Source organism: Pseudoliparis swirei, chromosome 1 (assembly GCF_029220125.1).
Source record: "Pseudoliparis swirei isolate HS2019 ecotype Mariana Trench chromosome 1, NWPU_hadal_v1, whole genome shotgun sequence".
NCBI lineage: Eukaryota > Metazoa > Chordata > Actinopteri > Perciformes > Liparidae > Pseudoliparis > Pseudoliparis swirei.
Genome location: NC_079388.1, coordinates 1524743 through 1549898, shown reverse-complemented (window position 1 = coordinate 1549898; position 25156 = coordinate 1524743). Strand labels below are relative to the sequence as shown.

Here is a 25156-nt window from a genome sequence, read left to right as displayed (position 1 = left end):
CAACTGTTTTCCCATTTCCCTTTGTTTATGGAAGAATTGTGTCCTGAAGATTCCTCCATTATTAGCATCCTTGGATTTCGTGCTTTCAAATGGTTGCAAGGCTGTATTTGCTTTCTCAGCAGGAGAAACTTCTTGCCAAGGGAGGTTGACGTCAAAGACACTGAACCATCTGTGGACCATGAACTGGAGTGCTGTGTCTAAGAATGGCCCCCCTGTCTCTGTCTCGTCCAACTCATACTTACCTGGCAGGGGAGATACCATGATCAAGAAGGTGGTTCACCCAGAGCGAGGCTCAGCCATTGCACTCCGGTTGTGCTGACCCCTGCGAATTCCCCAAATGTGGGAATCTCGACTGCATAATTTCTGGTAGTGGGGAACAGTGTTCGCGCTCTCCCCTGATTGTCATGTTGAATGAATACCAAGCGATTCCCATGTGGAGATGGACACCGACAAGCTGCGCATTTCTGTTCGATGACTGTGTGAGATTGTGTGTGGTCTTTTGGATTGTCTGAATCTGATTCTAGTTAGTTTAGGACAGCTTTTCCATTTGGCTGGCCTCATACAACTGCACCATGACAAGTGAGAACCGTCCCAGGAGGTTGTCTCTGGAAGCAAACCGTTGGGGGTCATCGCTTCTCGGCCTTTTGGCTAAGATCAAGTGTAGTATCTGTTCTTATCAGTTTAATATCTGATATATCCTCTATATGAGGATAACTTATTAAGCAGATTTTTAGCATTGGGAGATGAAAAAGGAGCTTGCTTCACTCCAAGCATTGACCTGGTATTGCAGTATTGCTGGGAACGGTGCACCCTTCAAAAACATTGTTTAAAACAAAAATCCATGTATACTTCTTACTGATTCCCCCTCTAATGAAAGGAAAACAAATTGGACGATATCGCCCTATGTAACATGTTGGAATGTCCTCTTCATCATATGAAAATGGGTGTGGCGGTGGGAATACCTTCTTTAAACATGTTAGTGGGTGTGGCTTGGGATCTGGAACACGGCACGTCATCCGAGGCTCACCATGAGATATCGGAGTGGGACAACTAGGTTACCTTCTGCTCTTGGCAGGTGGACGGTACTTACTTTGGTTTCTCTTCATAACGCACAAGTCTTTCGCCTTTTACTAAAGACTTCCGTGGAGAGGAACACCAATGAGTTGAACTTATTTTTGTCAGGCTCTGCCGTGAGGCCGAGCCTTGTGCATTTGTGAAAAGAATGAAAAACAGTGCTTGGGTTAGTGCGCTGAGCCACTGCTATGCCTGATTGAAAGAACTGCAAGTGAGATGAGTCCTATGGTCGGCCTCTGAAATCAAACTGTCACGTTGTGGCCTTTGATTTTTGGACTGTGATCTTTTGGATGAGCGGAATCTGATTCCCCTCACTGATATTTCCCTTTGTTTATGGAAGAATTGTGTCCTGAAGATTCCTCCATTATTAGCATCCTTGGATTTCGTGCTTTCAAATGGTTGCAAGGCTGTATTTGCTTTCTCAGCAGGAGAAACTTCTTGCCAAGGGAGGTTGACGTCAAAGACACTGAACCATCTGTGGACCATGAACTGGAGTGCTGTGTCTAAGAATGGCCCCCTCTGTCTCTGTCTCGTCCAACTCATACTTACCTGGCAGGGGAGATACCATGATCAAGAAGGTGGTTCACCCAGAGCGAGGCTCAGCCATTGCACTCCGGTTGTGCTGACCCATGGGAATTCCCCAAATGTGGGAATCTCGACTGCATAATTTCTGGTAGTGGGGGACTGCGTTCGCGCTCTCCCCTGATTGTCATGTTGAATGAATACCAAGCGATTCCCATGTTGAGATGGACACCGACAAGCTGCGCATTTCTGTTCGATGACTGTGTGAGATTGTGTGTGGTCTTTTGGATGGTCTGAATCTGATTCTACTCACTGTTATTTGCCCTTGGTTGTGGAGTAAATGTGTTCAGAAGATTCTTCCGTTATCAGCGTGCTCATATTTCAGGCTTTCGATTGTTCGCAGGGCTGTGTTTGGAGAGGAACACCAATGAGTTGAATGCCCCACGTTGGGCTAAATTTCTTTTGGCAAGGTATTAACCTGAGATGAATGTGCTTTGCGTCAGACCAATGTTCAAGTTGGCCTCAAAGAGCATTACCCAACCTGCGGCTTGAAATCACGACAGTTTTAAGAATTGTGTTCCTGGCTAGCTCAGTCGGTAGAGCAAGAGACTCTTAATCTCAGGGTCGTGGGTTCGAGCCCCACGTTGGGCTAAATTTCTTTTGGCAAGGTATTAACCTGAGATGAATGTGCTTTGCGTCAGACCAATGTTCAAGTTGGCCTCAAAGAGCATTACCCAACCTGCGGCTTGAAATCACGACAGTTTTACGAAGTGTGTGCCTGGCTAGCTCAGTCGATAGAGCGTGAGACTCTTAATCTCAGGGTCGTGGGTTCGAGCCCCACGTTGGGCTAAATTACTTTTGGCAAGGTATTAACCTGAGATGAATGTGCTTTGCGTCAGACCAATGTTCAAGTTGGCCTCAAAGAGCATTACCCAACCTGCGGCTTGAAATCACGACAGTTTTAAGAAGTGTGTGCCTGGCTAGCTCAGTCGGTAGAGCATGAGACTCTTAATCTCAGGGTCGTGGGTTCGAGCCCCACGTTGGGCTAAATTACTTTTGGCAAGGTATTAACCTGAGATGAATGTGCTTTGCGTCAGACCAATCTTTAAGTTGGCCTCAAAGAGCATTACCCAACCTGCGGCTTGAAATCACGACAGTTTTAAGAAGTGTGTGCCTGGCTAGCTCAGTCGGTAGAGTCTCTTAATCTCAGGGTCGTGGGTTCGAGCCCCAGGTTGGGCTAAATTACTTTTGGCAAGGTATTAACCTGAGATGAATGTGCTTTGCGTCAGACCAATGTTCAAGTTGGCCTCAAAGAGCATTATCCAACCTGCGGCTTGAAATCACGACAGTTTTAAGAAGTGTGTGCCTGGCTAGCTCAGTCGGTAGAGCATGAGTCTCTTAATCTCAGGGTCGTGGGTTCGAGCCCCACGTTGGGCTAAATTACCTTTGGCAAGGTAGTAACTTGAAATGAATGTACTTAGTGTCAGACCAGAGTTGGAATAGGTCTCCAACTCAAGATTTCACAGTCTCCTGATTTCCTTATTGTTGTAACTAGCATCATCTGGCACATGCGTTTGATGGGCGGTACTTACTTTGGTTTCTCTTCATAACGCACAAGTCTTTCGCCTTTTACTAAAGACTTCCGTGGAGAGGAACACCAATGAGTTGAACTTATTTTTGTCAGGCTCTGCCGTGAGGCCGAGCCTTGTGCATTTGTTAAAAGAACGAAAAACAGTGCTTGGGTTAGTGCGCTGAGCCACTGCTATGCCTGATTGAAAGAACTGCAAGTGAGATGAGTCCTATGGTCGCCCTCTGAAATCAAACTGTGTCACGTTGTGGCCTTTGTTTTTTGGACTGTGATCTTTTGGATGAGCGGAATCTGATTCCCCTCACTGATATTTCCCTTTGTTTATGGAAGAATTGTGTCCTGAAGATTCCTCCATTATTAGCATCCTTGGATTTCGTGCTTTCAAATGGTTGCAAGGCTGTATTTGCTTTCTCAGCAGGAGAAACTTCTTGCCAAGGGAGGTTGACGTCAAAGACACTGAACCATCTGTGGACCATGAACTGGAGTGCTGTGTCTAAGAATGGCCCCTGTCTCTGTCTCGTCCAACTCATACTTACCTGGCAGGGGAGATACCATGATCAAGAAGGTGGTTCACCCAGAGCGAGGCTCAGCCATTGCACTCCGGTTGTGCTGACCCTGCGAATTCCCCAAATGTGGGAATCTCGACTGCATAATTTCTGGTAGTGGGGACTGCGTTCGCGCTCTCCCCTGATTGTCATGTTGAATGAATACCAAGCGATTCCCATGTGGAGATGGACACCGACAAGCTGCGCATTTCTGTTCGATGACTGTGTGAGATTGTGTGTGGTCTTTTGGATTGTCTGAATCTGATTCTAGTTAGTTTAGGACAGCTTTTCCATTTGGCTGAGCATCCACAGCATCCAATGCCTCATACAACTGCACCATGACAAGTGAGAACCGTCCCAGGAGGTTGTCTCTGGAAGCAAACCGTTGGGGGTCATCGCTTCTCGGCCTTTTGGCTAAGATCAAGTGTAGTATCTGTTCTTATCAGTTATTCTTTCTTGATCTTCCCTTTGGTTTAGACTGCGATCCCCTCCCGTTAGTGAAAAACTATTGCCCACCTGTGGCATGTGTTGACGCTATTAGGAAGGACATTCAATTTTGGGTTTGTGGATTACAGTGTCAACCTCCATAGGTTGCTACTTTGCCACATTTAAACATCTTTTGTGTTTTGTGTTTTTGTGGTTATCTTTGTACCTGCAGTACTCCGGAAACACCAACTCATCAGCGCAGAAGGAGAAAGGTAAATACACTCTTCCTTTGTTTGTTTTTCTTGTTTGGTTGTTTGTAGTCTTGGTTTTCCTCTGGGTGATGTGGTGCCTCGACCATGTCGGCCAAAAATGCCGGCATGCGGAGGCACCACAGTGTACGTTTAACTTTTAAAGAGGTTGATGGAAAACCTCTTTGGATCTCCAGGCTGGACTTTTCCAGAAATCTAATACAGAAGGCCCTGCTGTTCAAGCCAGAGGACCTTAATTGTATAATTACACTCCCCTCGAACAAGGGTTTTGATGTCAGCTTTCGGTCAGCCTTTGCTCTGGAGGAGTTTTGGACTCGTTATGAAAATGTAAAACCCCAGTTTGCTGCATTCAACGTGGAGAAACTGACTGATAATACCCTTAAAACGGTCATTGTCAGAATGTTCAATGAAACAGTAAATGCAGACGACATCTGGTGGTGGCTCAATAGATATTGCACTGTGAAAGGCCAGGCTACCAAGGTGAAAGATGAAGATGGCATCTGGAACTGTGCTTGGAGGGTCCCCATCCAGCAATGGGAGGACCCTCAGGGTTTCCAGGGCCTGAAACACTTGCCATCCATGATAGTCCTGGGTGACAACAGGGGCTACATTCACTACCAAGGCCAACCCAAGCTCTGCCGCAAGTGTGGTCAGCATGGGCACCTGGCAGAAGCATGTCAGGAAACAGTATGCAGGAAATGCAGGCAAATCGGGCATACTTTTGAAGAATGCACTAACAACAGACAGTGCAACCTGTGTGGTGAAACCAATCACCTCTTCAGAAACTGCCCACGGTCCTTTGCCTACAGAGTAAAATTGTCACAAATGAATAGAAATGGAAATGTCACTGAACAAAATGGCGGAAATGCACAAAATGGTGGACGAGAAGACATGTTGGAAGAAATGTTTGTAGAGGCCGTGAAAAACAACTCAGACCTCCCTCCGGGTCCTGTGACTGGGAAACTGGGATCAGGTGAGGAAGGAGAAGGGGAGAGGTCTGGGGGTGCCATAGAGTTGAACAAGGATAAAAGTGAAGGGGACTTACATTTGGAAAGGGGAGCTAGCCTGGTGGAAAAGGGTGACGAGCTTCCCCCTCCCCCGCTCCCAAATGCTCAACAAAACAAGAGACCTTTAGAGGAATTGTCCCCTGAGCCTGGAGTCTTGGAGAAGAGGGGTAGACCTGGGAGCTCCTCACACAGTTCAACTGTGGAGGAGCCCAGAGTTTTCCCCCACAGTTCCCCAAATGAAGTCTCCTTCCTAAATATAGAATTAAAAACGACTCCAAGGGACACAGAACTAAATACTAGTTTTCAATTACGACACAACCCGAAAGGGAGAAAGGTAAATAGAGGACAGCCATGTCACTCCTCTCCCATAGAAATGGAGGAGCTCCTCTCAAAAGAACTTTTATAACCGCCTTTTAAGATGGTATTTTCTGTAAAAACGCCACTACATTATCTTAAAAAGGTTTACCTGTTACTCTTAACCATACTTATGACTTTAACCTTTTCAACCATCAATGTTAGAAGTGTGAAGTCAGTGATTAGAGCTCAGACTGTTTTATCCTTTCTTAATTCCTTCAAGTCAGATGTGTTTTTGATTCAAGAATGTGGCTTGCCATTTCTAACCCACTACAGGAAGTGGGAAAAATTATGGCCACAAACTTCCATATGGAGTGGATCGAACGAAAACAGAAACGATGGAGTGGCCATTTTATTAAAAAATCCCCTTATCCAGGTGAAGGGCAGCACCGTGGTGAGAGATGGCCGGGCAATTTTAGCACACCTGTCTTTTATGGGAAAGGATTTTAAGCTCCTAAATATTTATGGTTTTAACGACAAAAATGACAGGTATGACCTTTTAGAAGACCTGCAGGTCCACATGTTAGGTAGGGCACCCTTAGTTATAGGAGGAGATTTTAACTGCATTCTTAATAGAAACGATAGAAAAGGAGTCGGGGAAGATTTTAAAGTGGACAAAACATCGGTTTTATTACAGAATATATGCAAGGATTTTAGAATGACGGACTGTTTTAAAACCTTGCATCCCAGAGAGGAGGGCTTCACCTGGTCCAGTGGTGATGGTACCAGAGCCTCTCGAATAGACCATTTTTTAACACGAGATTGCCCACCAATTGATGCTAGATTGTCACCTGTCTTCTTTTCGGACCACGCTATGCTTTCATGCACCCTCTCACTGTCCCCGGGTGTGACAGCAGGAAGTGGTCTGTGGAAACTCAACTGCTCCCTTTTAGAAAACAAGGATTTAGTTAGTCAGTTCAGGGAGCAGTACCAAGAGTGGCAGACCCTTCAAGACCTATACGAGACACGTGCACACTGGTGGGAAATGGTTAAAAGGAGGACCCAGACTTTCTTTAGACAGGCAGGGAAGAAGAAAAAAGATAGGGACGACAGACGCATGTTGGGCCTGCAGAAGCGACTCCAGAGGTATTTTAAAGTAAACCAACAGGGCATGGATTTTAATGAGGAAATAAATGTCTTTAGCTGAAAAAAAAAGCAAGGGTATAATTATAAGAAGCAAGGAAAGGGACTTAGAAGAAGGGGAAAAGTGCACCAGGTACTTCTTCAAGAGAATTTTAAACCAAGGGGGAGGCCTCTCGAGATTAAAAAAAGAGAATGGCGAAGTGGCAGAAACAACTGACGATATAATGTCCACAATAGAAGTTTTTTATTCAGAACTTTACAAAGAAAAGCCTGTAGAAGGAGAGGCCATAAAAGACGTTTTAAAGTATATGGAAAAAAAGATTGAGAACAGTGAGTTTTTAACAAAAGATTTTACCCCAGTTGAGCTCAGCAACTGTGTGAAGAGTTTTAAAACACGGAAGTCTCCGGGAGAGGATGGGCTTCCGTGGGAATTTTATCTGACCTTTTGGGATATTTTAAACCCAGACTTACTCACTGTTTTTACGGACTTTGAAAGACTAGACCGACTCCCTGACAGCTTTAGATCAGGGATAGTTACTCTACTCCACAAGGACAAGGACAAAACGGACCTAAAGAACTGGAGACCGATCACTCTTCTAAACTGCGACTGTAAACTTTTTAGCAAACTTTTAGCAGCACGGATATCTGTGTTTTTAAAGGAGCTAATCCACCCGGATCAAGCCTGTGCCGTACCGGGGAGGAAGATCACGGACAGCCTCGTACTGATCCGAGACACCATCTGTTATGCGAGAGACAGAAACATCCGGCTAGTAGTCCTAAATTTAGATTTTGAGAAAGCCTTTGATCGGGTCTCGCACCAGTACCTCTTTGAGGTGCTGAAAAAGGTGGGTTTCCCAGAAAGGATGATAACTTGGGTGGGACTGCTGTATCGGGGAATCACCAGCAAATTCCTTGCTAACGGGCATCTGACTAACGCAGTTCAAATAAACTGCGGTGTCCGTCAGGGTTGCCCGTTATCTGCCCTCCTCTACGTTATAGGTATCGAACCTCTGGCACAGGCTTTTAGACAAGACAAACTGATCAGTGGGATTACAATACCAGGGAGCGGGGGACTGAAATCCAAGTGCATTTTTTACATGGATGATATCAATATTTTATGCACTGATCTTTTATCCATCAACAGGACGCTTGACTTGACTGACTGGTACGGACGGGCCTCTGGGTCAAAGCTCAACCGCAACAAGACCCAAGCTCAATTTTATGGACCGTGGAAGGCGACTGACAGGACAGGACTCCCCTTGACTGTGACCCAGACTGACCAGAGAATACTTGGGGTCAAATTCGACAGGGAGTGGGGTGGGAAAACAAACTGGCCTGACGTGGTAGGGAAAGTTAGGCAGAGACTGGGATACTGGACACTTAGAGGACTGACGCTTGAAGGGAAGGTTTTAATTATAAAATCTGTGATTTTACCGTTGCTTTTACTCATCAGTTCTGTTTTTATCGCAGGCAAGAAAGTGCATCTAGACATGGAAGGAGCCATCTTTTATTGCCTGTGGGGTCCAAGTGGGGCGCCTGAGAAGAAGCGAAATGAAAAAAACAAAGGAAAAAGGAGGAAAAGGAGTGCCGGACCTGCTGCTTTTTCTAGGAAGCAGATATACCGCACTACACATCATGGCTGCAACAGCCCCATCCAGAAACCAAAAGACTGCAGACATGACAAGGTTCTGGATGGGGTCGTACCTCCAAAGTTTAAAACTAATACCCAGAGATCTGAGGAAACCGACATCCTTTAACCTGCCACCAGCCTATGCTTTTATTCAGATGTTTTTAAAGAAATATGAACTTGAGAAGGAGGACTTAGAGACCCTTACTAATCACCGCTGTCTCATTTCTGTTGTGCAGGAGAGGGAACCAGTGAGCCCAGTGCACGGGCTTGCCTTTGGAGAGCCATCAATGGTATGGCAACGTGAACCATCCTGCTCTTCCAAACAGACTCCGGGACCTGTCATGGATGGTGGCTCACGAGATCCTCCCAGTCAGGTCCGTAATGCACTCCCGGGGCATGTCTGCGAGCTCTACCTGTCCCCGACCAGGTTGTGGAGCCCCAGAGACGGTGAGGCATCTGCTCTGGGAGTGCAGTGCTGCTGTAGACCAGTGGGCAAAGGCCGGCTCCTTACAATTCCCGTACTTGCCAGCAAGGGAGGTCCTGACAGCACAGCTGGTCCTGTATGGGGTGAGCCAGTCCACTCAAATTCCAGCTCAGGATATTGCCAAACAGCGGCTCACCCTAGTCGCCATTACAGATGCAATGTGGACCGCCAGAAACTTGCTGGTAAGAAGATACATGCAGATCCCCCCCGTGGCTGTGATCCAAATGGCCGCAGCGACGGTCCAACTGGCCGGAGCTGCAGGCGACAGGCCAAGGATGCAGCCACAAAGAAGAATCGCCTCTGTGCCCATTCGGACGAAGGAGCCGGAGCCACACATACAGAGGTCAAAGCAGCAACGGCCTGACCCTCCGGGAGAGGCAGGTGGGAAGGAGCATCGGGTGAGGTGTTAGAAGCGGGACAAATAAATGCGAATTTTTCTGGGATTAGCAAAATGATCCGTAGACCAGGCCGGGGAGAAGTGAATGCGGAATGTGAGTAATAAAACAGATCAAAGGGGACCCCAGTTCCATTAGACTACAACAACAGGAAAGCAACAAGGCATCCATCAGGCCGGCCGACAGGGAGAGTGGTTGTAAGATCAAATGAAAGCATCGAGGCCATCGCTGGGACGATAAGCAGAGGGCCAGGTGTGACAGAACACGGGTCCTGAGTGGTCATCTTTGGCGTTTACAACCAGTGACCATCTGTCTGAACTCACTCAGGGGCCCCACGCCGACACCAGATGTAAACATTGCACCTCTGGTGATATTCAAATGAAGACCTGGTTGATTGTGTGTTCGGAGCCCATATCCGCACCATATGGGCTCAGGAGGATGTATTGCGGAGTGAATAAACACAAACCTGAATTCATGTGTGTTAACCTGCCTGTAGATCAATGGTCTGTGATATGATAATGTAATATATGTCTCCCAATATGTTCTGTATCCTGACCCCCGGTTAGAGTGTGTTTGATGTCACTGGCATCGGGAAGTCTCACCAAGTCTGAAAGGATCATAAAGAGGGTACCCTAAGTGCCTGAGAGATAAGAGGAGACACCCGGAGACAGGTCACCGGTGACCGAGCTCATCTAAACCAGGAGACAACAGTCCCCTCTTTGATGTGGGACAGAGAGTCTCCAGAACCTCTCAGGAAGAGAGGGGGGATGAACCCCATCAGCACCCCAAAGAGGGACGGATATCCGGTAAAAGTGGGAGGAGCCGAGGGTATAAAGGTGACGAACAGAAGAAAGAGGGGGCTGAAGAAAAAGAGAGTTTTGAGTTCTTGTGACTTTTGCGTCAGGCTCCCGAGAGGGAACTCACTTACAATTGTACTTTGTTTATTTCTTTCTTCTTTTTTTGAATAAAATACTTGGCTGCCTTGCAGTCTTAAACTTTACATTCGGTTCGTGGACCTACTTTTTTGTGAGCCCTATTTCTTCACCTGTTGACCCACCCGAGGAGACCAAAGGCGGAGACCCGAGAGCGGACCCCCGCCGCCCCCGAGGTAAGTCTGAGCGACATCTGCACGGCTACACCCACTGACCCCAGTTACTCAGGGCACATACTGATTCCTCACACACTGGTAACTGACATTTTGTACTAAAGAGAGATATCGCTGCAGCCGGTAGACCTCCGTCACGCGGCCGAGCCGTGGTTGGAGCTGGGACCCAGAGAGGACTCGTAACACGAGTCCTCGTCGCGGAGTTTGTCCTAAGAATAAGAATATTAATAAGTCCCGCCAGCCGCTCTGAGCCTTGTAACCTCGAGCGGGCTGGGAGGAGACCAGATAATTGAATACACAGCGTTTCTCTCCGGAGATCGATCTGACATCATCTAGGGTGTCGCGCCGAGCCAAACAGCAACCACTGTCGAGGTGCACGCGTCGCTCATCAGGCCCGAACGATCGCAGAATCATATAGAGGAGTTACTGATCTCCGCCTCCTTTCCCTTAACTCGGTCTTACGCCGCTCAGTTTCCCTCTCCCCTCAAGGCGTAAGGCGAGGATACCGTGACCGGGGCCGTCGTCAGAAGAGAGGACGGGCATCGTGACCCGTGGACCCGCGTCCTCTCCAGTGCGACAGGTTAGCAGAGCAGCTGACGCTGCGCCTGGGCGCCGCCGACGTGCTTTTACGACAGTTTGCTACACGTCTGTCCTTAGAGCACGATTATTTCCCTCAATAAAGTACCCGGTGTGAGCCGACTCGCACCTCAAACCTTTAAGTAAGTACCGCCCACCTGCCAAGAGCAGAAGATAACCTAGTTGTCCCACTCCGATATCTCATGGTGAGCCTCGGATGACGTGCCGTGTTCCAGATCCCAAGCCACACCCACTAACATGTTTAAAGAAGGTATTCCCACCGCCACACCCATTTTCATATGATGAAGAGGACATTCCAACATGTTACATAGGGCGATATCGTCCAATTTGTTTTCCTTTCATTAGAGGGGTAATCAGTAAGAAGTATACATGGATTTTTGTTTTTGAAGGGTGCACCGTTCCCAGCAATACTGCAATACCGGGTCAATGCTTGGAGTGAATGAAGCAAGCTCCTTTTTCATCTCCCAATGCTAAAAATCTGCTTAATAAGTTATCCTCATATAGAGGATATATCAGATATTAAACTGATAAGAACAGATACTACACTTGATCTTAGCCAAAAGGCCGAGAAGCGATGACCCCCAACGGTTTGCTTCCAGAGACAACCTCCTGGGACGGTTCTCACTTGTCATGGTGCAGTTGTATGAGGCATTGGATGCTGTGGATGCTCAGCCAAATGGAAAAGCTGTCCTAAACTAACTAGAATCAGATTCAGACAATCCAAAAGACCACACACAATCTCACACAGTCATCGAACAGAAATGCGCAGCTTGTCGGTGTCCATCTCCACATGGGAATCGCTTGGTATTCATTCAACATGACAATCAGGGGAGAGCGCGAACGCAGTCCCCCACTACCAGAAATTATGCAGTCGAGATTCCCACATTTGGGGAATTCGCAGGGGTCAGCACAACCGGAGTGCAATGGCTGAGCCTCGCTCTGGGTGAACCACCTTCTTGATCATGGTATCTCCCCTGCCAGGTAAGTATGAGTTGGACGAGACAGAGACAGGGGCCATTCTTAGACACAGCACTCCAGTTCATGGTCCACAGATGGTTCAGTGTCTTTGACGTCAACCTCCCTTGGCAAGAAGTTTCTCCTGCTGAGAAAGCAAATACAGCCTTGCAACCATTTGAAAGCACGAAATCCAAGGATGCTAATAATGGAGGAATCTTCAGGACACAATTCTTCCATAAACAAAGGAAAATATCAATTCAATTCAATTCAGTTTATTTGTATAGCCCAATTTCACAAATTACAAATTTGTCTCGGAGTGCTTTACAATCTGTACACATAGACATCCCTGCCCCAAAACCTCACATCGGACCAGGAAAAACTCCCAAATAACCCTTCAGGGGAAAAAAAGGGAAGAAACCTGCAGGAGAGCAACAGAGGAGGATCCCTCTCCTAGGATGGACAGATGCAATAGATGTAATGTGTACAGAAGGACAGATTTAGAGTTAAAATACATTCAATGAATATGACAGAGTGTATGAATAGTTCATAGTAGGCATATTCCACGATGGAGACCTCCACGATCCATCAGGCAGATGGCGGTGGGGAGGAGGAGTGGGCGGAGTCTCAACAGGACAGTGGCGTAGTCATGAGCAGGAATTCCACGACCCAGACGATCCATCAGGCAGATAGGATCTATGCCGTCTCATAGGGTCCGATGACCCCATGAGACGTAAAGTCAAGGACTTCCGGGAGAAAGCAGAGTTAGTAACGTGTGATTGAGAGATGAAAATTCATCCTTAAGGAGAGAAAAAGAGGAGATAGGTACTCAGTGCATCCTAAACGTCCCCGGCAGCTATAAGCCTATAGCAGCATATCAAGGGGCTGGACCAGGGCAAACCTGATTCAGCCCTAACTATAAGCTCTGTCACAGAGGAAGGTCTTAAGTCTACTCTTAAACGAGGTGACTGTGTCTGCCTCCCGGACTGAAATTGGAAGCTGGTTCCATAAAGAGGAGCTTGATAACTAAAGGCTCTGGCTCCCATTCTACTTTTTAAGACTCTAGGAACTACAAGTAGTCCCGCATTTAGTGAGCGTAGCTCTCTAGTGGGGCAATATGGTACGACAAGCTCCTTAAGATATGAGGGAGCATCACCAATCAAGGCTTTGTAGGTTAAGAGAAGAATTTTAAAAGTGATTCTTGATTTTACTGGGAGCCAGTGCAGAGCAGCTAGTGCAGGAGTGATGTGATCTCTTTTCTTAGTTTTAGTGAGAACACGAGCTGCAGCATTCTGGATCAACTGGAGGACCTAAGAGATTTATTAGAGCAGCCTGCTAATAAGGAGTTGCAGTAATCCAGTCTCAAGTAACGAACGTGAACCAATTTTTCTGCATCTTTTAGAGACAAGATGTGCCTGATTTTTGAAATATTACGTAGATGAAAGAATGCAGTCCTTGAGATTTGCTTTACGTGGGAGTTAAAGGACAAGTCCTGATCAAAGATAACGCCAAGATTCTTTACAGTGGTGTTGGATGCCAGGGCAATGCCGTCTACAGAATCCACATCACCAGATAATTGATCTCTGAGGTGCTCAGGGCCGATTAAAATTACTTCGGTTTTGTCTGAGTTTAACATCAAGTTGCAGGTCATCCATGTTTTATGTCTTTAAGACATGCTTGAATTTTACAGAGTTGGTTGCTCTCCTCTGGTTTTATCGATAAATATAGTTGAGTGTCATCTGCATAACAATGAAAGTTTATGGAGTGTTTCCTGATAATATTGCCCAAAGGAAGCATGTATAAGGTAAATAAAATTGGTCCAAGCACAGAACCTTGTGGAACTCCGTGATTAACGTTGGTGGTTATCGAGGCGTCATCGTTTACAAATACAAACTGAGATCGATCTGATAAATAGGATTTAAACCAAATTAGTGCCGTGCCTGAAATGCCAATCGACTGCTCCAGTCTCTGTAACAGGATGTCATGGTCAATGGTGTCGAATGCAGCACTAAGGTCTAACAAGACCAGGACAGAGAGGTCCTTTATCTGCTGCCATTAAGAGGTCATTTGTAATTTTCACCAGTGCCGTCTCGGTGCTGTGGTGTTTTCTAAATCCTGATTGAAATTTCTCAAATAAACTATTATGATGTAGAAAGTCGCACAACTGATTTAGACCACTTTCTCAAGGATCTTGGAGAGGAAGGGAGGTTAGAGATCGGTCTGTAGTTAGCCAATACCTCTGGATCCAGAGTGGGCTTCTTCAGGAGAGGTTTAATAACAGCCACCTTGAAGGAGTGGTACGTGGCCTGTTAGCAGAGACACATTGATAATATCTAATAGAGAGCCGCCAATTAAAGGCAAAACGTCTTTAAGCAGCCTCGTCGGGATGGGGTCCAAGAGACAGGTAGACGTGTTCAAGTAGAAACCGTTGAAAATAATTGGTCACGGTTGATAGGAGAAAATCCCTCCAAATATACACCAGGGCATACAGCGGTTTCCAAGGCCATTCCACTTGAGGACAGATTGGCACTGGTTATGGGCAAGAGATTATTAATCTTGTCCCTAATAGTTAAAATCTTTCATTAAAGAAGTTCATAAAGTCATTACCACTAAGGTTTATAGGAATGCTCGGCTCCACAGAGCTGTGACTCTCTGTCAGCCTGGCTACAGTGCTGAAGAGAAACCTGGGGTTGTTTTTATTTTTTTCTATTATTGATGAGTAATAGGCTGCTCTGGCATTACGGAGGGCCTTCTTATATGTTTTAAGACTATCTCGCCAAACTAAGCGGGATTCTTCGAGATTAGTTGAACGCCATATGCGTTCAAGCTTTTGTGACGTTTGCTTCAGTTTGCGGGTCTGAGGGTTATACCAGGAGCAAACCTCCTCTTCCTCACTGTCTTCTTCTTCAGAGGGCTATCGAGTCCAGTGTCATTCTCAGAGAGCCTATGGCACTGTCAACAAGATGATCAATCTGGGACGGACTAAAGTTAGACCAGGAGTCCTCTGTTATATTGAGACGTGGTATCGAATCAAATACAGAAGGAATCGCTTTAAATTTAGCTACAGCACTATCAGTTAGACATCTAGTGTAGAAACTTTTGACTAACGGAGTACACTCTAGTATAAATTCAAAAGTTATGAGGTTGTGGTCTGACAGAAGAGGATTCTGTGGGAAGACGTTCAAATGCTCAATGTCAACGCATAAGTAAGAACAAGATCAAGCGTGTGGCCAAAGCTGTGAGTGGGTTTCTGTACTCTCTGACAGAAGCCAATCGAGTCCAACAAGGAGATGAATGCAGCACTAAGGCAATCATTATCAACATCCACATGGATATTAAAATCTCCAACAATAATAACTTTATCGGTTTTAAGAACCAAACTTGATATAAATTCTGAGAATTCAGATATAAACTCTGAATATGGACCTGGTGGCCGGTACAGAATCACAAATCAAATTGGCTGTAGTGTTTTCCAGGTTGGATGTGAAAGACTAAGAACAAGGCTTTCAAATGAGGTGTAGTGTAATTTTGGTTGAGGATTAATTAATAGGCTCGATTCAAAGATGGCTGCTACTCCACCTCCTCGACCGGTGCCTCGAGGAATGTGAGTATTAATATGACTTGGAGGAGTCGATTCATTCAGGCAGACATATTCTTCATGGCTCAGCCAGGTTTCAGTTAGGCAACATAAATCAATGTGATTATCTGATATTAAATCATTCAGTAACACAGCTTTAGATGACAGAGATCGAATATTTAGGAGACCACATTTAATAGACCTATTTTGTTGCACTGCTGAAATAATTGTGTTAACTTGTATAAGGTTATTGTGTACGACTCCTCTTCTGCTTACTTTTGATTTATTTAATTGAAGTGGCCGTGGGACAGACACAGTCTCTACTCTAAAGTCAAGGGTGGGTAACTGCTCGAATGGAAGAGCAGAAGGGTGTTAAACTACAACTCTGCTCCCGGTTCCTGATCTGAACCCTGGGTTGTCATAGATTAAGTCCGTGATCAACTTGGTCATATCGCAGAAATGAGACGCTCCGTCCAACGTGGGATGAATGCGTCTCTCCTCATCAGACCAGGTTTTCCCAGAAAGTCTTCCAGTTGTCTACGTAGCCACATTATTCGCTGGGCACCACCTCGACAGCCAGCGGTTGAAAGCGACATTCGCTATACAATTCGTCTGTCTGCAAATTTGGGAGAGGGCCAGAGAAAATTACGGTGTCCGACAACGTCTTGGCATAAGCACACACGATTCCACATTAATTTTAGTGACTTCCGACCGACGGCTCGGCGTCATTACCACCGCGTGTATTACAATCTGACTGTATCTCCGCTTGTCCTTAGCCAGCAGCTTCAAACAAGACTCCACGTCGCCCGCTCTGGCCCCGGAGGCACACGACTCTGGTCCGTGGCTTCGCTATTTTCACGTTCCTGACTATAGAGCTCCCGATAACCAGGGTGCGTTCCTCAGCGGTGTGTCGCTGAGCAGGAAAACTGGTTCAAACGTGAAGTGGTTGGTGCACAGCGGGCTTCTGTGTAGACTTACTACTCCTGCGAACAGTTACCCAACCATCCGGCTGCACGGTTACCGCGGGCACAGCTAACAGCTGACTGTAGCTCCGCGCCTACGGGAGAGGCGGGCTAACTAGCATAGCTGCCTGAGCTTCGATAGCGCGGAGCCGTGCATCTAACCCACTTAGACCTGCCTCCAACCTAGCAAATAAACTACACTTGTTGCATGTATCGTTATCATTAAGGGAGGCAGGGGGATAACTATACATGAGACACACTGAGCAAGAGGGAGCGGGAGGGAGAGAAGAAGAAGTCATGCTCGCTGTTGAGCTGGCAACCAGAGCTTACCGGAAGAGTGAGATGATGCGTTCAGGAGCAGCTGGAGGGGAATCAGATTCCGCTCATCCAAAAGATCACAGTCCAAAAAACAAAGGCCACAACGTGACACAGTTTGATTTCAGAGGCCGACCATAGGACTCATCTCACTTGCAGTTCTTTCAATCAGGCATAGCAGTGGCTCAGCGCACTAACCCAAGCACTGTTTTTCATTCTTTTCACAAATGCACAAGGCTCGGCCTAACAGCAGAGCCTGACAAAAATAAGTTCAACTCATTGGTGTTCCTCTCCACGGAAGTCTTTAGTAAAAGGCGAAAGACTTGTGCGTTATGAAGAGAAACCAAAGTAAGTACCGTCCACCTGCCAAGAGCAGAAGGTAACCTAGTTGTCCCACTCCGATATCTCATGGTGAGCCTCGGATGACGTGCCGTGTTCCAGATCCCAAGCCACACCCACTAACATGTTTAAAGAAGGTATTCCCACCGCCACACCCATTTTCATATGATGAAGAGGACATTCCAACATGTTACATAGGGCGATATCGTCCAATTTGTTTTCCTTTCATTAGAGGGGGAATCAGTAAGAAGTATACATGGATTTTTGTTTTAAACAATGTTTTTGAAGGGTGCACCGTTCCCAGCAATACTGCAATACCGGGTCAATGCTTGGAGTGAATGAAGCAAGCTCCTTTTTCATCTCCCAATGCTAAAAATCTGCTTAATAAGTTATCCTCATATAGAGGATATATCAGATATTAAACTGATAAGAACAGATTTTTTTCTTTCGAAAAAATTTATTGATACTCATACAAAGGATTTCAATTTCTTTTCACGATACAATTAATAAATATACAATAAATAGTGTTTTAAAACATACATTTGTATTTTAGCAGTTAGGGACAACTAGGGACCCTAACTTTTTTAAATTAAGAATTTCACCTAGAACAGATACTACACTTGATCTTAGCACATTCATCTCAGGTTAATACCTTGCCAAAAGTAATTTAGCCCAACGTGCGGCTCGAACCCACGACACTGAGATTAAGAGTCTCATGCTCTACCGACTGAGCTAGCCAGGCACACACTTCTAAAAACTGTCGTGATTACAACCCGCATGGTCCATTTTGTTTTCCTTTCATTAGAGGGGGAATCAGTAAGAAGTATACAATATTTTTGAAGGGTGCACCGTTCCCAGCAATACTGCAGGGTACACGCTATAACATTTCTGTTGAGCAGGAGCGGGGGGTGGGTCCCTACCCGGGCAACTCATTTTGCTCCTCCAAACAGAACTGGTCTCTCGGGTTCCCGTCCTGGTGCTCAGAGGAGATCCTCACCCGATGCTCCTTTCCACCTGCCTCTCCCGGAGGGTCAGGCCGTTGTTGCTTTGACCTCTGTATGTGTGGCTCCGGCTCCTTCGTCCGAATGGGCACAGAGGTGATTCTTCTTTGTGGCTGCGTCCTTGGCCTGTCGCCTGCAGCTCCGGCCAGTTGGACCGTCGCTGCGGCCATTTGGATCACAGCCACGGGGGGGATCTGCATGTGTCTTCTTACCAGCAAGTTTCTGGCGGTCCACATTGCATCTGTAATGGCGACTAGGGTGAGCCGCTGTTTGGCAATGTCCTGAGCTGGAATTTGAGTGGACTGGCTCACCCCATACAGGACCAGCTGTGCTGTCAGGACCTCCCTTGCTGGCAAGTACGGGAATTGTAAGGAGCCGGCCTTTGCCCACTGGTCTACAGCAGCACTGCACTCCCAGAGCAGATGCCTCACCGTCTCTGGGGCTCCACACCCTGGTCGGGGACAGGTAGAGCTCGCAGACATGCCCCGGGAGTGCATTACGGACCTGACTGGGAGGATCTTGTGAGCCACCATCCATGACAGGTCCCGGAGTCTGTTTGGAAGAGCAGAATGGTTCACGTTGCGCCATACCATTGATGGCTCTCCAAAGGTAAGCCCGCGCACTGGGCTCACTGGTTCCCTCTCCTGCACAACAGAAATGAGACAGCGGTGATTAGTAAGGGTCTCTAAGTCCTCCTTCTCAAGTTCATATTTCTTTAAAAACATCTGAATAAAAGCATAGGCTGGTGGCAGGTTGGGTAATGCTATTGTAAGTAGTGAGTTTGAGGTCAAACGCATGTGACAGATGATGCAAGTTACAACAATCAGGAAATCAGGAGACTGTGAGACTTGTGGAATCGTGAGTTTGAGACCTATTCCAACTCTGGTCTGACGCTTAGCACATTCATCTCAAGTTACTACCTTTCCAAAAGCAGTTTAGCCCAACGTGGGGCTCGAACCCACGACCCTGAGATTAAGAGTCTCATGCTCTACCGACTGAGCTAGCCAGGCACACACTTCATAAAACTGTCGTGTTTTCAAGCCGCAGGTTGGGTAATGCTATTGTAAGTAGTGAGTTTGAGGTAAAACGCATGTGACAGATGATGCAAGTTACAACAATCAGGAGACTGTGAGACTTGTGGAATCGTGAGTTTGAGCCCAATTTGAACGTTGGTCTGACGCTAAGCACATTCATCTCAGGTTACTTCCTTGCCTTAAACATCTTAGCCCTTAGTCTTGAAAACCCGACCCTGAAAAAAAGGTTACACATTTGAGGCCAACCCTGGATGATGGTGTTTTAGTCATTGATTTGCATGAGTATTTGATTCTTATCAATTTAAATTTACCAAAATGGTAAATCACAGATGTAGATTATAGCCCAAAGAAGCAGATGTTATTAAATATGATGCTAGTAGCTTATTTTTTGTATTTTAAGCATTAGTTGTATTAATTCTTGTCTTCTAATTCTCCTATCTGCTCCTAAGGAATGTCGACGGTCATTAAATAAGAAAGGTGGAGTCACTGCACTCAAGCCTTGATCGGACTTTTCTCATGGACGTGAACTGACGTGGAATCGTGAGGAGGAAATGTTGCTATCTTTTAAACTCTGTATGGACTTCTGCCACCTTTTTGTAGAGGGCAGTCAAGACTTCTGCATGGTTTCTGCCTTCACGCCAAACAGGTGCAGGACCATGTCTGGTCCACTCGCAGACGCGTCAATCAGGGATTATTGTAAAAAAGGCTTTGGGTGAATGCTTCAGGTAAATTAATGTAGTTTGTAATGAAAGGGAATGTGTCTGGCTTTTAAGCCAATAAATAGAAAAACAGTAAAACATCCGCTGTGCTGTGGTGTTCCGTCTGCCCTGCTGTTATCCATTCACTAGCGATGCTTTCCTGTTTGCTTTGAGATCAATTCAAGCATCAGCATGTTCAAACCTTCTCAGTTAAGTAACGTGATGATAGCCCTTCACAGAAAAGTGACAGGCAGCCTGACTTCCCTCCACTTCTCTCTTTGCCATACGCTGTCATGGCATTCATTTTGGCTGAAGGCCCTTAAAGTTCCCTTGAGGGTCTCACTATAATGCAACACGATGGCAGACATTAACCTGGAATTAGATCCTAAAGGTAAGATGCCGACAGGGATTTGTGGCTGTCACAGACGCTTACAGGCGATGTGGTGCCTTTTGTTTTATTTTGCAGCTTGGGTGGAGGGGGTGGGATGTAATTAACCTCCTTGGTGGGGGAAATTCTATTACAAGCTTCTATCCGGCCATGCAAAGTGTGGTGCGGGGAGATGTCACAGGCCATCAAGCAGAAAGCTAGGGCTGTCTGCATTTTAAACCAAACTTCCAATTTTCTCCCCCTATCTTTCTTCATTCTCACTGAAGCTGGAAATTGAGTACGGCACACTTATGTGGAGAGGGAGGGAGGGGAATAAAAGGCGTGCTGCTCTTCAGGAGTTTAACAAGTTATTTATTTAATCGACATTACCTTTATGTTGGTTTGGGCCGAGGGTTGTTTGTTCTTTTTGAAGCGACTGGTAATGTTTATGTCCCCTGACTGAAATCGGGGTCTAAGAACACTGTTATCCATCAAACTGAAATTACAAAAGTCTGAAATTACAAAAGTCATCCGTTTGAACAATCTTCAAAAAGATATTAATGACAAACAAATTTTTTTTATCTTGATATTTTTGAAAGGTGGCAAAGATGACCACCTGTTTTTAAACAACGCTCCAATAACAACAAACCAGCCATCGCTGGTTAAGTACCTCTCATCCAGGTGACGGTTACTTCTATAACCAGAATGTATGCTAATACATAAGGGACACAAACTAAGGCGAAGAGGCTCATGAGAATATGGTAAAGGTTTTTTTGCAAACCAAAGATCGACTGTTTTGTTAAGTTATTGAAGAATACAGATGACACATCTGGCTTTTAGCATTTTCAGGTAAATTGTTCAGTGTGCTAACAAACAGCAACACAGCTAGTTCTAAACCTGACTACACCAGATGTCGTGTTTTATACACTACAACAGATACATATATATATATAGGTAGGTGTGTTGGTACATGTGCATGTTAATATATGTGTTTGTGTTAACTCAATAATATAGTCTCCTACTTTCTCATCTCATTCTAGATGAAAGTTACCGACTGTAACCACAATGTGCTCCACTTTTGTACTTTATTAGCTGCAAGCGAAGGTTACTGTGGGAAATCAAATTAAGGCACGATATATTTAGTTCAACGGGAGACCTTCGACACTGGAATGAATACGGGTTCGGGTCTTGAGTATAGAAAGTATAGAAATCTAATCAAAGTGTCATCGTTTGATTAGACGCATACGGCCCAATATCCAGTTTGCTGTCGGCCTGAGAATCCTCACAGAGCACCAACTGAATGTCCACCGTTTCCTTTCCTTTTAGTCTAAAAAATTGCAAGATGTGTTCAGCACTGTTCTGCAAAGTGTTTTTCACATTCCTGTCTTCGGATGGAAAGCTTAGCACTAAAAGGCCATTTCACAGTGAGAATAGAGTGAATGTGAGAGAGAAATTAAAACAGGTGGGTTTAATGGCCTCAAGAAAATTGCAGGCCATGCGAGACCCCCCCCCCCCCCCCCCTTGGTTCTGCTTCCCTGGAGCTTTGACTGACATCTCCGCCGCTGCCAGTGGAGACTGCTTTGGCTCTAGGTGTACGGAGATAGCTACCAAGAGATGGATGGTCTGTGACAAAACCATCTCTTTAGGCTCCACCTCCTGACGCTTCCCTCCCAGGACAGATGGACCAATCACCTGCTGAAACAGCAGCAGTTGCAAATTGTTACCATGGAGTCACATTAACCAGGAGAGTGTACGTTTGCAAATAAGCCAATTCAGCCACTTTAGTACTTGCAGGAATAGAGTGTAACCTTAGGAGTCAGGGTGTGGATCTGCATATGGATTAAAGGGACATATTATTTACAATAGTTTAGGGAGACAGAATTGTTGAAAGATAGAGAGGGGCAGAGGATGAATGCTCTCTGGGGTGAGCATCTCTCTGTGGTGCTGAGGAGACTGGACCCAAGCAATCCCAAGAGTTCCTGACCATGTTGGTTTGCCCTCGGGCCCCCTCGCAGGTTACGGCCCTGAAGGTCTTCTGATAGAAATCTCCATTAATAAAAATGACACCACACCATCGTTGCATGTGTTCATAATAATAATAAAGCTCTACTGTTTTAATTTACACTTGTAATACCAAACAATAATTGTGTTAGATTTGATGAACGAGAGCTGCACTGAGTGGACGTCTTAAGGCATATTCATCACATGTAACTTTGGGTTCCATGAAACACTTTTTACCTTAAAATCCTGGATCAAAAATCAATAAACCCATCATAAAGGGAAAAAAAGGACATGTTCAAATAATAAAATGGGATGAATGACTGAGCAAGCTCTAAAAATGCAAATAAAGCTAATTTGCTTTGTGCCATATGTGTGTGCACACATCAGAGCTGGCTGTGAAGCGAAGTCGCGCGGATGGGCAGCATCTGCATATCCGGCCTGTCTCTATTTATGCAGTTATGAGACTAGATGTGAGTGTAAACCACATTAGACTTCTCCCAAGCAGGAAATATCTGGGGTGTCAGCCGGCATTCTGTCAGTGTTCTCACTGATTGCTTCCTACATTTCATTATGCTAAATGCGGCTTTTTTTTACACGCGCGGCGATGAGTGTTTTCTAAGGACGGTGGCCAGCAGACGCACGCCAGGAGCGTCTTAGCATGCCAGCCACGAACAGAGAGCGTCCCCAGCCAGCTGCTTATTGTGAACAGGTTTTTTAAAAGCTTGTGACAGGGTGGACTGCAAAAGCAGACAACCACATCATCCTCAATTCTCCTCCTGCAGTTCCAGTGGTTCGACAAGGCTGAAGACAAAGCCTCTGAGATCAGTTTGGCAGAGGGACGCCGAACGAGTCGACGTTTTAAATCCGCCGTAGGAAAAATCCCACGTTGGCTTGCTTAAGCCGCACGATAAAACAACACAAAAGAGGACATCCGTGAATGAGTTCAATCATTTATTGTCATAATTGCACTAAGTATGGACGCTTTCAGCCAGCGGTTAAATTCAATTGGACCGTCTGCGAATATAATGTAGTTGTAACTGGCTGTCAATATCTCTCCCAAAGGCTGTTTGATGCAAATGATCTAGAACAAATAAGAGGAGCTGTGCATGATCAAATGTCACAGCCAACGGGGGAGGGGTGTGGGGGGGGGGGGGAGGGTTCATGGAAAGGCAGGTGTCCAGAGGGTACGTCACATGGGCCATTAGCTCATGGCAATGCCGAAACCCTTCAATTGGAACAGGAATTACGTGCTGCCAAATAGAGGACTGGACTAATTTCAGGCTAGGCCACAGATGCTTCAATCCGGCGGATGTCTCATTGAGTACTTGTCTCTACATTTAGGAGGCCGAGGAGAGGGAAGGAGACTCTGACATCGTCTCTTCCCCGTGTCCAAGTAGTCTGCTGTTGGTTCAGGGGATTGCAAATGCAACTTATTGGCTTTTGCTGCTGATATTCTTCAGAAATCATCATTTGAAAGAAGACTGAAAATGGCTCTCATGGAAAGGCAGGTGTCCAGAGGGTACGTCACATGGGCCATTAGCTCATGGCAATGCCGAAACCCTTCAATTGGAACAGGAATTACGTGCTGCCAAATAGAGGACTGGACTAATTTCAGGCTAGGCCACAGATGCTTCAATCCGGCGGATGTCTCATTGAGTACTTGTCTCTACATTTAGGAGGCCGAGGAGAGGGAAGGAGACTCTGACATCGTCTCTTCCCCGTGTCCAAGTAGTCTGCTGTTGGTTCAGGGGATTGCAAATGCAACTTATTGGCTTTTGCTGCTGATATTCTTCAGAAATCATCATTTGAAAGAAGACTGAAAATGGCTGATGTCTTTTCGGCTCCTCTTTTCTTGTTCTGTGGATTCCACAAAGTAAACCACCGAGAGCTTTTGAATGGCTGAACCCAGATGGGAAGTTCAGGCCGATTGTAACTATTTTTGTCGGGTGAAAACAAGATAAAATCAGTTATATTGCCCATTTGGGGGTCTTTGACCTAAGTTTAGATGAATGGGAATTACATTTCAAGGAGCTACATACACAAACGATCAAAACACATACCAACACAGCTCTGCCGTTACCAGTTGCTCCTGAACTCTACATTGACATGAAAACTTTCAGCCATATATGGTCTTCACTTCATACCTCTACATCTCTGTTAAGAACTAGACACATTTAAATGATCTAATTGTAAGTGGACAACAATGCTTTTTTGACTTTAAGAGTGTTATATTTTTAATTCAGAGCATTTCTCTTGGCACCTCAATTAATGGTACAAACGGCACAAACAACGGCAACAGTGCAGACGTAGCTAACAGTGTTTGAGGAGCTGGGTTTGACGGTTGAAAGTAAGAAAGGCATGCATGACATAAGGAATACAGAAGAGCAAACTGGCAGTCAGAGATTAACCAGCACAATGAAACAGAGTTTAAACTCAGTGAGAACTTTACGACCAGACAAAACAATCTGGCCAAGACTTTTTTTTTCAATTCAATTTGGTTTATTTAGCCCATTCTCACAAACTACAAATTATCCTCAGAGGGCTTTACAATCTGTACATATAGACATACCTGACCTTTGACCTCACATCGGATCAGGAACAACTTCCAAGAAATAGAAAAAAAAACTTTCACAGGTAAAAATGGGAAGAACCCTTCAGGAGAGAACAGAGGAGGATCCCTCTCCAGGATGGACGGAACAATAGATGGCATGTGACCAGAAGGAATCATTACAGAGTTACATAAACATTCAATGAATATGACAGAGTGTATGAATAGTTGGTAGTAGGCATGGACCTACGTGATCCATCAGGCAGATGGAGGTAGAGAGG

General features: G+C 45.7%; 12 non-coding genes and 1 pseudogene across 12 annotated transcripts; 8 read left to right on the top strand and 5 right to left on the bottom strand.

The window, feature by feature from the left end:
- Positions 1–234: 234 nt before the first annotated feature.
- On the top strand, positions 235–398 carry LOC130199136 (U1 spliceosomal RNA). Its single transcript, XR_008832762.1, has one exon. It is a non-coding gene; the product is annotated as a U1 spliceosomal RNA (small nuclear RNA).
- Positions 399–628: 230 nt separating this feature from the next.
- Positions 629–815, top strand: LOC130199020 (U2 spliceosomal RNA). Its single transcript, XR_008832734.1, has one exon. It is a non-coding gene; the product is annotated as a U2 spliceosomal RNA (small nuclear RNA).
- Positions 816–1086: 271 nt separating this feature from the next.
- LOC130199079 (U5 spliceosomal RNA) lies at positions 1087–1199 on the top strand. Its single transcript, XR_008832744.1, has one exon. It is a non-coding gene; the product is annotated as a U5 spliceosomal RNA (small nuclear RNA).
- A 416-nt stretch (positions 1200–1615) lies between these two features.
- On the top strand, positions 1616–1779 carry LOC130198987 (U1 spliceosomal RNA). Its single transcript, XR_008832723.1, has one exon. It is a non-coding gene; the product is annotated as a U1 spliceosomal RNA (small nuclear RNA).
- Positions 1780–2570: 791 nt separating this feature from the next.
- On the top strand, positions 2571–2643 carry trnak-cuu (transfer RNA lysine (anticodon CUU)). The gene has a single exon. It is a non-coding gene; the product is annotated as a tRNA-Lys (tRNA).
- A 541-nt stretch (positions 2644–3184) lies between these two features.
- LOC130199072 (U5 spliceosomal RNA) lies at positions 3185–3297 on the top strand. The gene has a single exon (XR_008832742.1). It is a non-coding gene; the product is annotated as a U5 spliceosomal RNA (small nuclear RNA).
- A 415-nt stretch (positions 3298–3712) lies between these two features.
- On the top strand, positions 3713–3873 carry LOC130199180 (U1 spliceosomal RNA). The gene has a single exon (XR_008832774.1). It is a non-coding gene; the product is annotated as a U1 spliceosomal RNA (small nuclear RNA).
- A 250-nt stretch (positions 3874–4123) lies between these two features.
- LOC130199051 (U2 spliceosomal RNA) lies at positions 4124–4219 on the top strand (annotated as a pseudogene).
- Positions 4220–11464: 7245 nt separating this feature from the next.
- LOC130199015 (U2 spliceosomal RNA) lies at positions 11465–11655 on the bottom strand. Its single transcript, XR_008832733.1, has one exon. It is a non-coding gene; the product is annotated as a U2 spliceosomal RNA (small nuclear RNA).
- A 249-nt stretch (positions 11656–11904) lies between these two features.
- On the bottom strand, positions 11905–12068 carry LOC130199075 (U1 spliceosomal RNA). Its single transcript, XR_008832743.1, has one exon. It is a non-coding gene; the product is annotated as a U1 spliceosomal RNA (small nuclear RNA).
- A 5055-nt stretch (positions 12069–17123) lies between these two features.
- Positions 17124–17239, bottom strand: LOC130199056 (U5 spliceosomal RNA). The gene has a single exon (XR_008832737.1). It is a non-coding gene; the product is annotated as a U5 spliceosomal RNA (small nuclear RNA).
- A 271-nt stretch (positions 17240–17510) lies between these two features.
- LOC130199027 (U2 spliceosomal RNA) lies at positions 17511–17697 on the bottom strand. The gene has a single exon (XR_008832735.1). It is a non-coding gene; the product is annotated as a U2 spliceosomal RNA (small nuclear RNA).
- Positions 17698–19164: 1467 nt separating this feature from the next.
- On the bottom strand, positions 19165–19237 carry trnak-cuu (transfer RNA lysine (anticodon CUU)). Its single transcript has one exon. It is a non-coding gene; the product is annotated as a tRNA-Lys (tRNA).
- Positions 19238–25156: the final 5919 nt, after the last annotated feature.